At 41.5% G+C, this 13,820-nt stretch overlaps 1 protein-coding gene across 6 annotated transcripts in view; it reads right to left on the bottom strand.

The window, feature by feature from the left end:
- Positions 1–13,820, bottom strand: part of elfn2a (extracellular leucine-rich repeat and fibronectin type III domain containing 2a) — a 195,851-nt gene that overhangs the window by 97,937 nt on the left and 84,094 nt on the right. For all 6 annotated transcript variants that reach the window (XR_005077664.1, XR_005077660.1, XR_005077662.1 and 3 more), the window contains one exon: positions 1,845–1,923. The gene's annotated coding sequence lies outside the window, so the exon portion shown is untranslated. The remainder of the gene's footprint in view (positions 1–1,844; positions 1,924–13,820) is intronic.

Raw genomic sequence — 13,820 nt, 5'->3', positions numbered from 1 at the left:
CTTTTCCTCTTCTCTTCTCTTCTCTTCTCTTCATGTCTTGGCAGCTGTGATCACGGCAGCCACCACCGCATGACTGTTGGATGGATTTGCACTTCAAAAGTGATGGAGGGACAGAGCAAGAGACACAGACATAAAAAGAGAAAGGCAAGAAACTACAGAAAGGAAAAGGAGGAAGTCTCTGTGAGCGAGACAGAGTGATGGTCTCAAGAATGTCAAAGTCTGGAAGGGTAAAAGGGAAAGAGTGCAGAGAGCAGCTGTGGAGCAGGGAAGATCAAGAGACTGGACAAAAGAAAAGAGAAGGAGTGAGAAAAAGCTGTACATCGGCCGGAGGATAGAATGAATGGATGAGCGACACACTGGTGAAACAGAGGACAACCAAAACTCACCAAAGTTAATTAAAGCCAGAGCACCACTGTTAAAATCAAACCTACAATCTGACTCATTCTTCGAAGGAGAACAAAGCAACTTCATCTGCAGCATCTACAAATCTGCTTTGGATAATTATACACCTCAATGCCCAAATCCCACCTTAACCACTGGTTATTAGCACGATCATTACTCCCCCACAGCACACGCTCTATCTGTGGGGGTTTGATAGGTTTGTTGATTAAATCCATGACTCAGTGATTACCTCGCCAGCTTGTTAAATATTTTACTTTCACCTTGTCTTGGAAGACAAACTCCCTGCTTATCAGGAGATACTTATCGTTTGTCCTGGAAGTTGATTTTCTTCCAACAGGGCAGCCAACATTTGGCATCTCCTGCTCAAACCACCATCACAGTTCTGGTTTGGCATGGCCTCCATATATGGATCCGACCCTCCATATGATGGAGTCGGCTCAGTCCTATTGGCTAGTTCACTTATCTTAATGTAAAGATGTGACAGAGTTGTTTGAGTCAGAAACAGGCCACTGTACCTTAAAGAGTCCGCTTATGAAGGAAGTTGCTGTTGTTGCAATACTGGCTGCCAAAAGATGTCAAAGTCGCCCTGATGCCTCTTTAATTACCATTGGCTGTTTGACTAAACTGATTTCAGAAGAAGATCTCACAATTAGTGGTACAGTTACACAGCTAGAAACAAAGCCAAGGTCACATTTATGATATTCAGAGTCATTCAGAGTGTTTTCTAATTTCCAGGCAAAAATTATCTGAGGATATTCATCTTGAAACCATTTTGAATGTGAAAGCTCCAGTTTCAGTAACACAGCTGCTCCTGTCTGATGTAGATTCTTTCTTTCTCTTACTTGATGTTTCCTCTATGTTTGCTCTTGATCCCCGAGTGCGACCTATCAGGAAGGCTTGAGGAACGGTCCACCGTTACTCTCCTTCCGGTTAGGTCGCACTCCAGGATTGAATTTTTGTCTGCCATGACGGTGGCGCGCCGAAGATACATCGACTGACGTGAGTTGTTCACTAACTCTCTTTTTAGTAAACTCTGTGTACACAAACAATGTTCTCAGTGCTGGCGTTCATGTGTAGAGACCCTGGTGATACTACGAGGAAAGTTTCATGTTGTGTCGAGACTTCTTAGTGTTTTAAAAATAGAGATTTTGATGCTGTCGTAAAAGTGCCCGTAGCGCTCCCATTGAAAATTAGCTTGCCCAAAAACAAAACTACAGTAAATCTTAAACGTTTAGTTCTTTGGCTGTACTGGCTGTAGAACAGGCTCTGCCTCTGACCAGTTACTGGACTGTCTTCGACAAAAAGGGGTTAAACTGTCGCTCTGCTGGCGTTCAAAGTTATGAGAACATTGTTATGATTTTTTAAATACTTTTAGGTGGGATAGAAAAACAAGGAAGACCAAGAGAGTTTGTCTGTGTGAACATGTGTGTGTATTGGCTTACCTGTGTGAGCACAATCACCTGGGTATGACAGCATTTGGTAACACCTGGACTGACCACCAGCAAACCGAGTGATGAGCACCTGCGGCAAGAAGACAGAATAATAGCTGGTGAGATGGGACTTGAAGTGGATTACAGGCGGCACTGAACAAATGGGTCCTGAGTCTGGACGTTAATACTGGGACACTGTCACAAAACACAAAAGAGTGGCCTGCTCGTTCATCACAAAACTTTGAGTTAAAACTTCAACTTTTAGGCTTTATGTTCACATACTGCCCAGTGATGTAGGTTTTCTGCCATCCTGACAGATAAGAAGGGAGGAGGACTGCAGATTTACGGAGGAAAAAGATGGATGGTTGAATGTCAGCCATCCTCTGCCGAGGTTATCTGAGGAGGTTACGCTGGAAAAGGCTTGCCAGAAAAAAAAAAAAAAAACGGGTTTAAGACTGCAAGTCAGAAAACTCCCATCGGTCATGGTCCAACTTTCTGTTTTCAAAAGAACCCAATTACTCAAATGGAATGAATACTCTGAAAGATTTGCATATCCATTTTGCCAATTTCTCAACGGCTTATAATTCAATATTGATATTAATACCCAGTTATGAGAGTTGATCCAACTGCCAATAAAAAAAAAAAAAAAAAAAAAAGAGCTTCCGCTGCTCCACAGAACATCATTCATGTATTGTTTATGCAAGCAATAAGAGCAGTTTATTTGGAATCACAGAGACGAGGAAGTACACGTTGTTAAACTGAGCATCTTTATTACTGTAATTTGGTCTCCTGCCCGACTGCCCACAGGTTGAACACCAGCTGGCCAACTTTAAGGCTGTATACAGAAAGGAATAACTCTTTCCTTTTCCTCATCTCCAGTGGACTTGCTCATTAGCAAATGATGGATTGCTGTGGATGCACTGGGCAGCTCCTCAATGGGTACTGAAAAAAAAATAAAAAAAACAACATGTAGTTTTTATGTTGATTGAAAACTTCCAGCTTTTCTGCCTCGGGACCTCCTTAACCGTTCGAAAATATTTGAGGTTTAGTCCAATTCTTATGGCTTTATCTCTTAAGTATTCATCTGAGCCGACGAGGACGGCGCTACAGACTCTGTTTATGTTTCTTATCAAATAAAGCGCAGCGATGGGTTTTTGATAAAAGGAAATTAATGCTGACATCAGATAACGAGCAATTCTCCACACTTGGAAAAGCCTAAAACAGCAACGTCAACTGGGGCTAATCTAGAATCTGGACTGCTGCTGATTCTCATCTCTCTCCTCCTGTGTTCTTAGCCGGCTTCAACGTCCTGAGAAAAAAGGAGCTGCGCTTGTAAGTCAATCATGATTAGCTTGAGTTACAAGAAATGTGATCAGATTGAGTTTGACTACCCCTCACTGTGAAAATGTCAGAGCGGGCCGGATGACAGGTTAACAAACCCTCCGTCCAATAAATGAGTGACTTGTGAGTCCATGTGACCTTTGTTTACAGACCTTGTGTTAATGGCTGCGCTCCACAAAAAAAAAATCAGGGCAGCGCGGCGCCGTGACTGTGCTCGGAGTATTCACTCCATCAATCTTGATTCTACACATGAGACGGCAGACGCGGTTTGACTGATAGACGGCTTGAGTGGCAAGAAACCAAATGCTACATGTACCAACAACAGCACACCTGTTACAGCCCAGTCAGAAGGCTCATTTAGAGGGTATGAAGGTCAAAGTATGTCTCGTCAAAAGCCTTAAGTGAAAGATTTTTAATGTCAGCAGCATTTTAATGACTAAAATTCAATGTTATCTGACATCTGCTTAATTAAATATAGTCTGGGCATCTTTTCACCTGTAGGTGTCTATTTAAAAGGCTTGTTGTTGCTGATTCTCGATGGAAAATTTATAATATTGTCCTCCTTAGTGTCAAATAATGGAGAAAGAAGACATTTGACTGTGATTCAAGTCATGTAAGCTGGATAATTACAAAGTTTGGCACAAAGAAAGGTGGCTTGAGACATCAGCTGAAAGAGATTTAAGACTTTACTTTGTGCAATGCCTGCACTGTATTTCAGTTAAGTTATTACAATCTACCAGCTGTCTTCAGTTAAGTGTGGACTAAGAACATTTAGTCAGCGTTTAGTGGTCCTCATGTCATGGTTGTTCATAACAGACCTCAGATCTGTCAGTAAAACTTTTAGACTGTGGCACAAAAGCCATTTCAAATACAGCCTTGAATAGACCTATACGACCAATCTCAGACACTAAAAGGAACTAAAGTCTTTGGTTCTTTTGCAAGCATGAAAAAAAACAATGGCCTGACCAAAAAAGTTCTGAAATTAGACACAGAACAGTGAAGCATGTTTCTGAAAACATCTTCACATAATCTTGATTTTTACTTGATCAGCACTGCAGAGTTTGATAGTTTGATCTGTGTTTAATGAGCCTGGACGCACTGCAGACTGACCTATTGCAGAACCCATCAGAGCATCAGAACACGTGACTGTTGAATCCTGCACGACGCTTCGCTGTCAGTGTATCAAACCCGAGGCCCGGTCCGGGGGGAAATCTGTCAGACTCATCTGCCAGACCTGAGATCACAGATTCGTCCGGTTCCCATGTGAGCCACTTGTGCTGGGAGTCCGTAACATAACCACACAGAACGCACTTTAAAAAAATAAAGACAAAACTCAGGTTTGCATCCAACAAACTGTGATCAAAACTTTCCTGTTGGACCCCTTTTTTTTTGTACAAATTCATCTCGGAGCGCTCCAGTATCAGTATGCCGCCTTATCACTCGTCTGTGTAATTTGTCCCATTAGGATTCTGTCCCTGTAATCCCCAACTATCGTCACAGGTGGATGCTTCCTTCCACTTTTCACACAGAAAACAAGATAAGAAGTTTGGGAGCGCCTCATCTCTATTTTCAAACACTCTCCTGGCTCCTAAGTGCTCAGTGAACAATCAAGATTCTCCGCTGATAGCGTCGCCTTGGCCCAGATTTATCTTGATTGCCATCCAAAAGCTTGTTTTTTCTAATGGGAGTTGGAATTAATTTTCATCCCCCTGTCAAGCAGAGCAGGTTGGTTGGCTGTGGATAGGAAAAAATAAATAAATAAATAAATAACTTCTGAGACTTAGATGGGGGGAAGATGACAGGAAGAGACAACCAGAGAGAGTAAAAAGGGGACATGAGAAAACAGAAAGTGATTGAGATGGAGAGATTATAGTGTAACAATCAGAGGAGGCAGGCCGAGCGAGGAGTTTCTTTAAATTGCGTTTTACTGATTTTCCCTGTTTCCTCCATTTTGCTTCCTCCCTTCGCTGTGAGGCATGTTGTGTCTTTTCCTTCAAACCCTCACATGAAGACTCTTCTGATCATATCTGACGGAGCAGCTTTCCCTCCACGTATACCTCTGCCATCATCTCTCTCTCTCTCATATCCTTCTCGCTGTCTCTCACTCGTTTCTCCGCTGTTAAAAACATTTACTGCTTTTTTTCATCACGTTTATCCAATTTACTGTTTCTCCACCTGCCTCCCATCATGCCATTTTGTTTTTCTCTCACATTGCCTTTTGTTTTCTCTCTCTAGATAGATAGATAGATAGATAGATAGATAGATAGATAGATAGATAGATAGATAGATAGATAGATAGATAGATAGATAGATAGATAGATAGATAGATAGATATTGTCTCTCTTGCTCTCTTCAATCCACTTCGGTCTATTGAAGTGAATGTTTGATGAAAGGTGCCGCTGAACCAGTGAAATAAGGAATGATAATGATGATCTGGTTTGATCTAAATATAACTCTAAATATGCCTGTGTGTGTGTGTGTGTGTGTGTGTGTGTGTCTGTGTGCATTGTGTGTAATCTTATATCCGCCTGCTCTGCTGTATTGTCATGGCAGAACAAGAACATACGTCTCATAGAAAATCGGATAAATCTAGAAACATGCGAACAGATGACTAATACGTGAATTAAACGAAAGATCAATGTGGAATTCTGTGTTGTCTCAGCGTGTGTTCACATCACCTCAGTGCTTTTGCTCCTTTTTCTTCTTTGATTCAATTTCAGAGGCATTAGTTTTTTTTTTGTTTTTTTTTTATTTTATATTCGAAGGATAAATAAGGAAAATTACAACATACAGAGCTGAATATCTTTGTTTTTATCCCTCTCTTGATCTGTGCAGAAATCCCCTTTCCTCTCGTCTCTCTCCTCATTTCCCCTTTCTCACATTCTCATTTTCACATCTCTTAATTGAAAAAAGGGAATTAATTAAAATGGGGAGGATTCGCTGAATCTGTCTCTGGGGTGAAATTTGTGGTTAAAGACCTTTTTTTTAAAGGGCAGTTACTCATGAAGCTGCTCAGCCAGACAAGAATGTGATGGTGAATGATTTTACTTGTTTAAATGAAAATGTGTTTAAAGTCCATTTTGGTCCTTTTGATGTGATGATCATGATTCGGGGGAAAGATTATCATATGGCACAAGCTATACAGCAGTTTGAGGAGCTTTAAGGCAGCTCAGACAGCAGAACAAGACGTCAACATTTCTGCAAAAGAACTGTGCATTTCACATGGGAAACTGAAATGTAGATTTTCAGCATATCCATGTTGCAGAAATGTACATTTATTCTGCCAGTGATGTTGAATAAGGATTATAACATTTGGTTAAGGATAGTAGATAAACTAAGATTAACTGCAGGTCTGTGACGGGACACTAACAGTCCAATGCAAATGTACTGTAGGAAAACTGGGCAAGACCAGTGAGGACGTTAACTTTTGGAAAGGCCGTAACTTACCCACGTTATGACCTTTAATACAGTTGCACTGATAATTTCAACATTCTCGTTGGTATAAAGATCTGACAGGTAACCGAGGATTTCATTTCTTACTGAAGTATGAAGGGGAGTTTGGAGTTATCAAGCGTTGGTTTTCCTAATGGGTGAGTGCAGCTGCTTCAGTACAGTAAATCAGGAGTTTTGCGTTGAGTTAATTAGTTCCCCTTATTTCTAATTTTGGAAAATTAGCTTTTATTGCCTGATATTTGTAAGATTAAACAGTTTTTACATTGTGTCACGCTCATTTTTTCATACATCTTCACAGCTCTTGGTCAGACTATGTTCATCTTGGACTTCGGGACCCATAAACTTGCCAGCTTTCACTAAAGCATCCAATCAGAGGCTGATACGGTGTGCCGAGTGAACCAAATGAACAGCAGCTAAAATCATTACGGGATAGGAAACCAGCCTTCCCGTGGGTCCTGAAGACTCAACTAGCAGATACAACCATAGTGAGGATGTGGAGATCTTTCAGAGCATAAATGGTGCACCATCTCTCTGTTGGTTCACATTGATTGGAACCATTGGAAAGCCATTCACAGGCAGGTCAAAAGGTCAGTGTGAAGCACCAGGTTTTCACCAGAGAGACAAATAGACTCATTAACTTAACAATAGGTGACCGATAGCAATAAAAATCCAGAGCAGCTCATCAACAATATTTGCTTGTTTTGAACAGGAATCTACATCGTTAGGAAGATCCATATATTTGGGACCACTGGTCCAAACGATTGGTTAGGTTTAGGAAAACATTGTGGTTTAACTCGTTGTCTTCTGGTTCCACACTGGACACAAACAGCAGTCTCTTGGATAGAAGTCCTGCCCTTGTTTAATCCATCCACCATCCCCGTCCAACTCCCTATACACAGTCATCAGTCTTTATACTACTTCTCCCGACTTCCCCCTCTACAGCTGTAATAAACAGTATCTGACAAATGTAACTGCGGGTTGTAACGAGTTGCTTCATTCAACCTTTATGGTCGTTTTCCTGAGGAGGACGGGCTTTTACCTGTACAGGTCCAGAACTCATATATAACCAAAACATGTTCCAGTGGTAGAAAAACATAAAACCCAACATTACAGAGGCTTTATGTACTGAAACACCCTAAATAGAAAAGCAACATCATAATGAGGAAACAAATATTAACCACTTATATTGTGGGCCAGAAGTTATAAGACCACTGAGAGTCAACCAGCAGAAATCTGTTTGTTAATAAAAACCTGCAGAGTGAGAAATATAAAGTAATTTAAAAAAAAACAACGAAACTTTATTTTGTTCAATGCGAGTTACCATCTGCTCTGAAGAAACATAATCATGCAGTGTTTGGACTGAACAGCTTCTTGGTGTAGGCTGGGTTCAGTGCCATGCTGAAGGGCATCTTACTGGTTCCCAGATGCCCAGCCAGATTTTTCTCAGCCATCCACACCAGATACAATCCCACAACTTTACCCCGCCACCCAGATCCTGCAGCTAGGTGGTTTGCCCTGGACAGCAGCAATATGTGTTCTTTTGTAGGAACAGATGTCTTTGGTGCTTTGGGTGCACTGGCCCACGATGCACTGTGTAATGGCAGCCATTTCGAAGCGAAAGTCTATAAAAAAATGAGCTGGCTGCTGTGAGGTGCAAACCGACTCTTTAACCTGCCACCATCTGTCACTGCCTGGATCAGTGAAACTACCAACACCTTGGCCCCATAAACTGTCTTATTATGTCCTAAGTAATTAATGGTGGGAAAGCTTTAGTGACAGTGAGCCATCAAAGTCACAAGAGACTCCAGGAAAGTTACAAGAGATATCGGAAACACTGCAGGTTTTTGTGGAGTAGGAAGTTATTTCAGCCATGTTGACAGTGACAGTTTCATGAGCAAACTCAAATTACTGACAACGATCTTGTCTTTGGATGTCAGTTAACATTTCCAAGGACAAGAATTTACTTTTAAACATAGTGATTTTACAGAGAAGTAGGCTAATCATCAGTATCTTTACTCTCCATATGGATCAATATGTGCATGTGAATTTGGCAGTTCATGTCAAGGTAGGCAACAACCAGAAGAATTTGGAAAAAAAAAAACACATCAGGAAAATAATGTAGAAAACAAACAAAAAGGAAATAATTTCCTCGGGGAGGCTAAGTCTAGTCTGAGGGTCAGTGGTTCGATCCCCAGCGCCGGCTGCAGGACAAAATTTGTTTTTTTTAATGGAATACAGAGTGAACAATTGACATCCGCCGTGACTGTTTTCCACTGCATCACATCATGCTGCTCCCAGCCTTGGTGTTTCATATGATTTTGGGTTAATATCCTCCAGATCGATATCCCTTTCAGAGCCTCTATTAAACAAACAAGGCTGAAAACATGCCATGATAACGTAATAACCCAAAATGACGCCAAAAAAATGCCTCATTTATATCACACACATTGAACTGATATTGTACAAGGAAAAGCAGGAAAACAGGAAGTAGTAATTGGATAACTTTGTTTGTGAGGATGACTCAAACCGTGTCAAATACTACTGCAGCAGTCTGCTGGGTGTTTATTGGAGGCTGGGTGTAAGCTGATGACACAGATCATCCCACGCCTTGCGAGCGAGGGACCCCGGGTTAATAAGAGCTGAAACTGACTGTGGATGAGTAATTTGGCTTTAAAAACCGTACACTGAGCGCGTGATTGAGCGAGGGTGGGGGTGAAGGCGGCGTACGCGAGCGAGATGCAAGGACCAGTTTGTACAGATGAGATTGGTTAGACGTAATGGGAACCAGTGACCCAGTGCAACCATCACTGATGGGCTGATCGATACCCTGCCAGGCAATTGATAGCAGTGTGCATTTATAGGTCTGTAATATGCCACAACCTGTCCAGCTCAACCTATCGACCTCCATTCTGTATGTCATTTATTAATACTCTTCCCCTCCTCCTCCTCTGTTTTCATCTCCTTTCATTGCCGCTACTTAATTCACATGTTTTTCATCCACCTTTCCTAACACGTTTCCTCCTTTTGTGGGACCATATCCTCAATTTGTCTTCTCTTTATCTGCCCTTCCTTTAACCTTACTTTTCCACTCTTTCTCCACCTCCTCTCCTTTTTTTCCACCGGTTAATATCTCCCCAATCGCTTCCTTACCATCTCCTTTTTCCTCTCTCTCTCTCTCTCTCTCTCTCTCTCTCTCTCTCTCTCTCTCTCTCTCTCTCTCTCTCTCTCTCTTGTTTTCAACATACTAATTCTCCACCTGCAGTCCCGTCCTCTTCACTCCATCCATCCCCTCCCACCCTCTCTCTTCTCACCCCTACCCCGTCCCCAGTCGTGATTGATCCCCCCTCTCTACAGCTCCGCCCACCTCCCTTCATTTTTCTTTCCACTCATCTACCCTCTGTCCAGAACACGACCGGCACGACTCTCCGTCCAGAGGGAGCCGACTGAGAGACCTGAAGCCATATGCTAAAAGAGGAGAGGAAAAGAGAGGAGGTGGGGGTAGAAGAGGAATAACAGCAATGTTGAAAACAGGGATGGAAGTGGAAGAGGACAGGGGTGTAGAGAAAAAGCGACTCCGTCCTGAGAGGAAGGAAAGAGAGGGATTGACGCAAAGTGAGGAGAAAAAAAGATAAAAAGATTGTGAAAATCAGTGTGGGATGGAGAATTAAGGGATGAGATCAATGGAAGGATGAATGTTGTAAGACAACAAAAAAAGGAAAAGAAGGCTCCTTAAAGAGTCGGTGAATAACTGGAGGGAAATCAATAGAACGGAAGAGGAGAAGAGTGTGGGAAAGAGGGAGAGGTATGAATGCAGCACATTTTTCCGGTGAAAGAGGGAACACTGATGAAGTTTAAACACACACTTGCTGCATTTACAGACAGAATATTCAGCATCAAACCCCAGTGTAGAAATCTGGGTGTTATCTTTGACAAGAAACCTAACTCTGATCGACAGGTGAAATCAGTCATTCAGTCGTCCTCGCTGCAACTTGGTAACATCACAGAAATTAGATCTTTTTGTATCCACCAAGAATCCGATAAAAACTGTCATGCAGGCTTTTATTACATCCCTCTTCAATACCATCACTCCCCGTTTTCTCCTCACTCACTACGATCCACGAGTCATCATAACGCCTATTCTACCGTCTCTACATTTTAGACATTTCTGAATGGATTTTGATCGGTTTGGTTTGTGGTTGGCCCCTGATTACATCACTGACTTACCAACCACTTACGAGCCTGAATGCATCCTGAGATCCTCCGGCAGAAGTCTGTTAGTTATTCCCTGGTCAAGGCTGAAAAACTAAACGCCGGGGGAGACCGAGCCTTCAGAGTCAGGAGCCCTGCAACTCTTCAGCGGTCTGCTGGAGGAGATCAGGCAGGCCAGCTCAATTTCCTCCTTTTAAATCTCTCTTTAAAAAAAAACAACACATTTTTCAGAAAAGCTTTCTCCAGAATTCAGTCTTCTTTGTTTAAAAAATGTTTTAGTAATCCCCACTTCACTTGATTTATTTGTTTTATTAAGAATTGTTCTGTTGTTTATCATTCAGCTTTAATTTATGCTGTTTTATGTCTTTTAAAAAGATTTTGTAACTTGTTTTTGAAAAGTGCTATATAAATAGACTTAGTTTTATTCATGAGGACTCTAATCCACCAGCCTCCACCAGTATGCTTCTGTGTCACACCTTTCTCATGTCGATTTTGGGGAAATTTAAACGTGGTTGGTCAGCTAGGCGGAGATGAGACAGACGCCATGGTTTGAACCTCTCTCTCAAGCTCTCTTTATCCATTCATGGCACAACTGTTTTTGTGACTTTGCATGTAAACAAGCAAGTCACTGTGAGTGCCTTCCAGGAAAGACTGTCGGAACCACTCGCAGACAAATTACCAGCTAAATAGTGCTGATCCCAGTTTGGGCATTTGAAATTTTGATAAAGGTTTGGTGGCAAAATAAATGTGAATTTGTAACAGCTTCCTTAGCTAGATCTGCTGCCTCCTGTCTTCTTCTAGGGCATATGATCCTGAGTTGATACAGTATGTTCAATGAAGCTTACCTGCGTAAACGAAATGTATGCCAATGTTGTTAAAGCTATGTCTGACCTCACCCAGATCTTATATAAAAGGGTGATCTCGTGGAGCTTTGTCAGAAGAAAAGCACATGTCAGGGGCAGAGGGATTTTACTGGGCCGATACCAGAGATGCAGAATCTCTTGCGTTATTCCCAGAAAATAATTACGTGATCCAGCTGATCTTGAACAGCAGCTGGCAGTATAATTGATGGACACACAGCTACACTGCTGTTGCCTAAATAACCATAACCTGCAGACAGGTCGGATATTCTCTGTATTGCTCCTCCACAGGTGAAGTTCATTCATAAAGAGCTCAGGTATTCAAACAAACAGAAAATCAAGACTACGCAAAGCTTATAATAGATTTAGAGCTGGTCTTCAACATAGTGGATAAAAAAGAGGTTTCATTAAAAAAAAAATAGTGATTTGGTTTGAAGAGAAAAACCTTAAAAAATGTCTGTTTATCAATTTGCTCTAACCTTTTTCATCCAACACAGCTCGTCAGCAGCGTATGTAACCTTTTGGTAAAGGTCAGCAACTGCCTTAAGCCCGACGCTACCAAAGAACTCATCGACTGCCTCATAACGTGTTTTTTTTTTTTTTTTTTCACCTTATGTCTCAGTAATTATGTCTTTTGAAAAATCCATACATGAAAATAGGCATTGGAATGCTTAATTTATGAGTGTCTCAAGGCTATCCACCTCAATCAGCATTACAGCAGACTATTCCCTGACGCCATAGTGCATCTGCAAAAATTATTCAAGAAGAGAGTAGCCAACTGGTGTAAACATATAGATTAGCGTGAAGGTTCAAAATGGTGCTGAAACACCTGAAAAACTACTTTAATAGATTAATTGATAATAATAGTAAAACAAAAAAACTAAAAAGGTGGTCTAATCTAGTGGTCCGAGAACAGAACCCTGTGGCACACCTTTGTGAACAGCCGTGAAACTGGATTGCTAACCATCAGCCTCAGCGACCTGTGTTCTACCAATGAGGTCATTTGCGAGCCAGTTACAACGTGTTTCATCAAATCTGCTTTTAGTTGTTTCAAAAGAATTTGATGATTAACTGTATCAGAAGGTTTAGGTACATCTATGAAAGGGTAGAGAACAAGGAACACATGAGAGCCATTGCCTGTGTTTGCCTAAGGCCTAAAAAAAAAAAATCTAAATCCCTGTAGTTGGTAGACACAGTTTCATTTGTTGTGTGAAAATCAGTTTAATCACAGTTCCCCCTGCAGTCCTGAGAAGCACAGCCAGTCTTTCATCTCCTCTGACTGAGTCATGACCACTGCTGGGGCCGCCAACAGGGCGACACAAGGCCTGACCACATCAACATTCAAACACACGTTTACATACATGCGTCATGTGTTTTCTGGTGCTTTTATTCACAAAAAAAAGAAAAAAAAGATTCATTAGCCTTGACGCAGCCTTGAATGCGTCCGTAAACATGTGCACACGCTTGCTGTGAACCCCGACACATATTACCATCGGCAGCGGGCCTCGTTGCCTGGTAACAAAACTTACATTAACGAAAATGTTTTTTCTTTGAACAAAGTGATGAGGAGATATGGAAATGTGCAGGAGAAAGAGGGAGGGATGAAGAGATAAAAGAAAAATATCAGACAGTAGAGAATGAGCAGAATGCAACAACAACAAAAAAAAAATGGGCTGACATATGAAAATAATCTCAAGTGAGCGTTCAGGAGTTTTCTTTGAACACTGATTATAGTGACAGAACAGCAGGCTGAGGGGGGAGAGTGTGCAGTGACTGGTGATGTAGACTTGAAAGAATGTATTATTTACCTCCTGTTTATCTGTGATCTATTCCCATCACAGACCCACATTACTTTAAGATGAGTCGATACAAACGTAATGCTGGTCTATTTTTAAAACGTGAAGCATACGTTTATCGACACACCACTATTCAAAGCTGCTTCAACACTGAAACTGTTTCAGCTGAGATTTATTTTCTATTCAGCAGTGATTTCAAATTAACGGTTCATTTTAATGAATGGGGAGGCTAAATTAAATAAACTCTCACGGAGCCATTTGAAGCAGTGAGGACAGTCCGACGTGTCCATATTACAATGACTGAGGAACAGTCAGTATTTTTGGCAATC

This window comes from Acanthopagrus latus, chromosome 1 (genome assembly GCF_904848185.1).
Source record: "Acanthopagrus latus isolate v.2019 chromosome 1, fAcaLat1.1, whole genome shotgun sequence".
In the NCBI taxonomy this organism is placed as follows: domain Eukaryota; kingdom Metazoa; phylum Chordata; class Actinopteri; order Spariformes; family Sparidae; genus Acanthopagrus; species Acanthopagrus latus.
The sequence above is the reverse complement of the archived record's forward strand: the minus strand, read 5'-3'. Positions and strand labels throughout refer to the sequence as shown.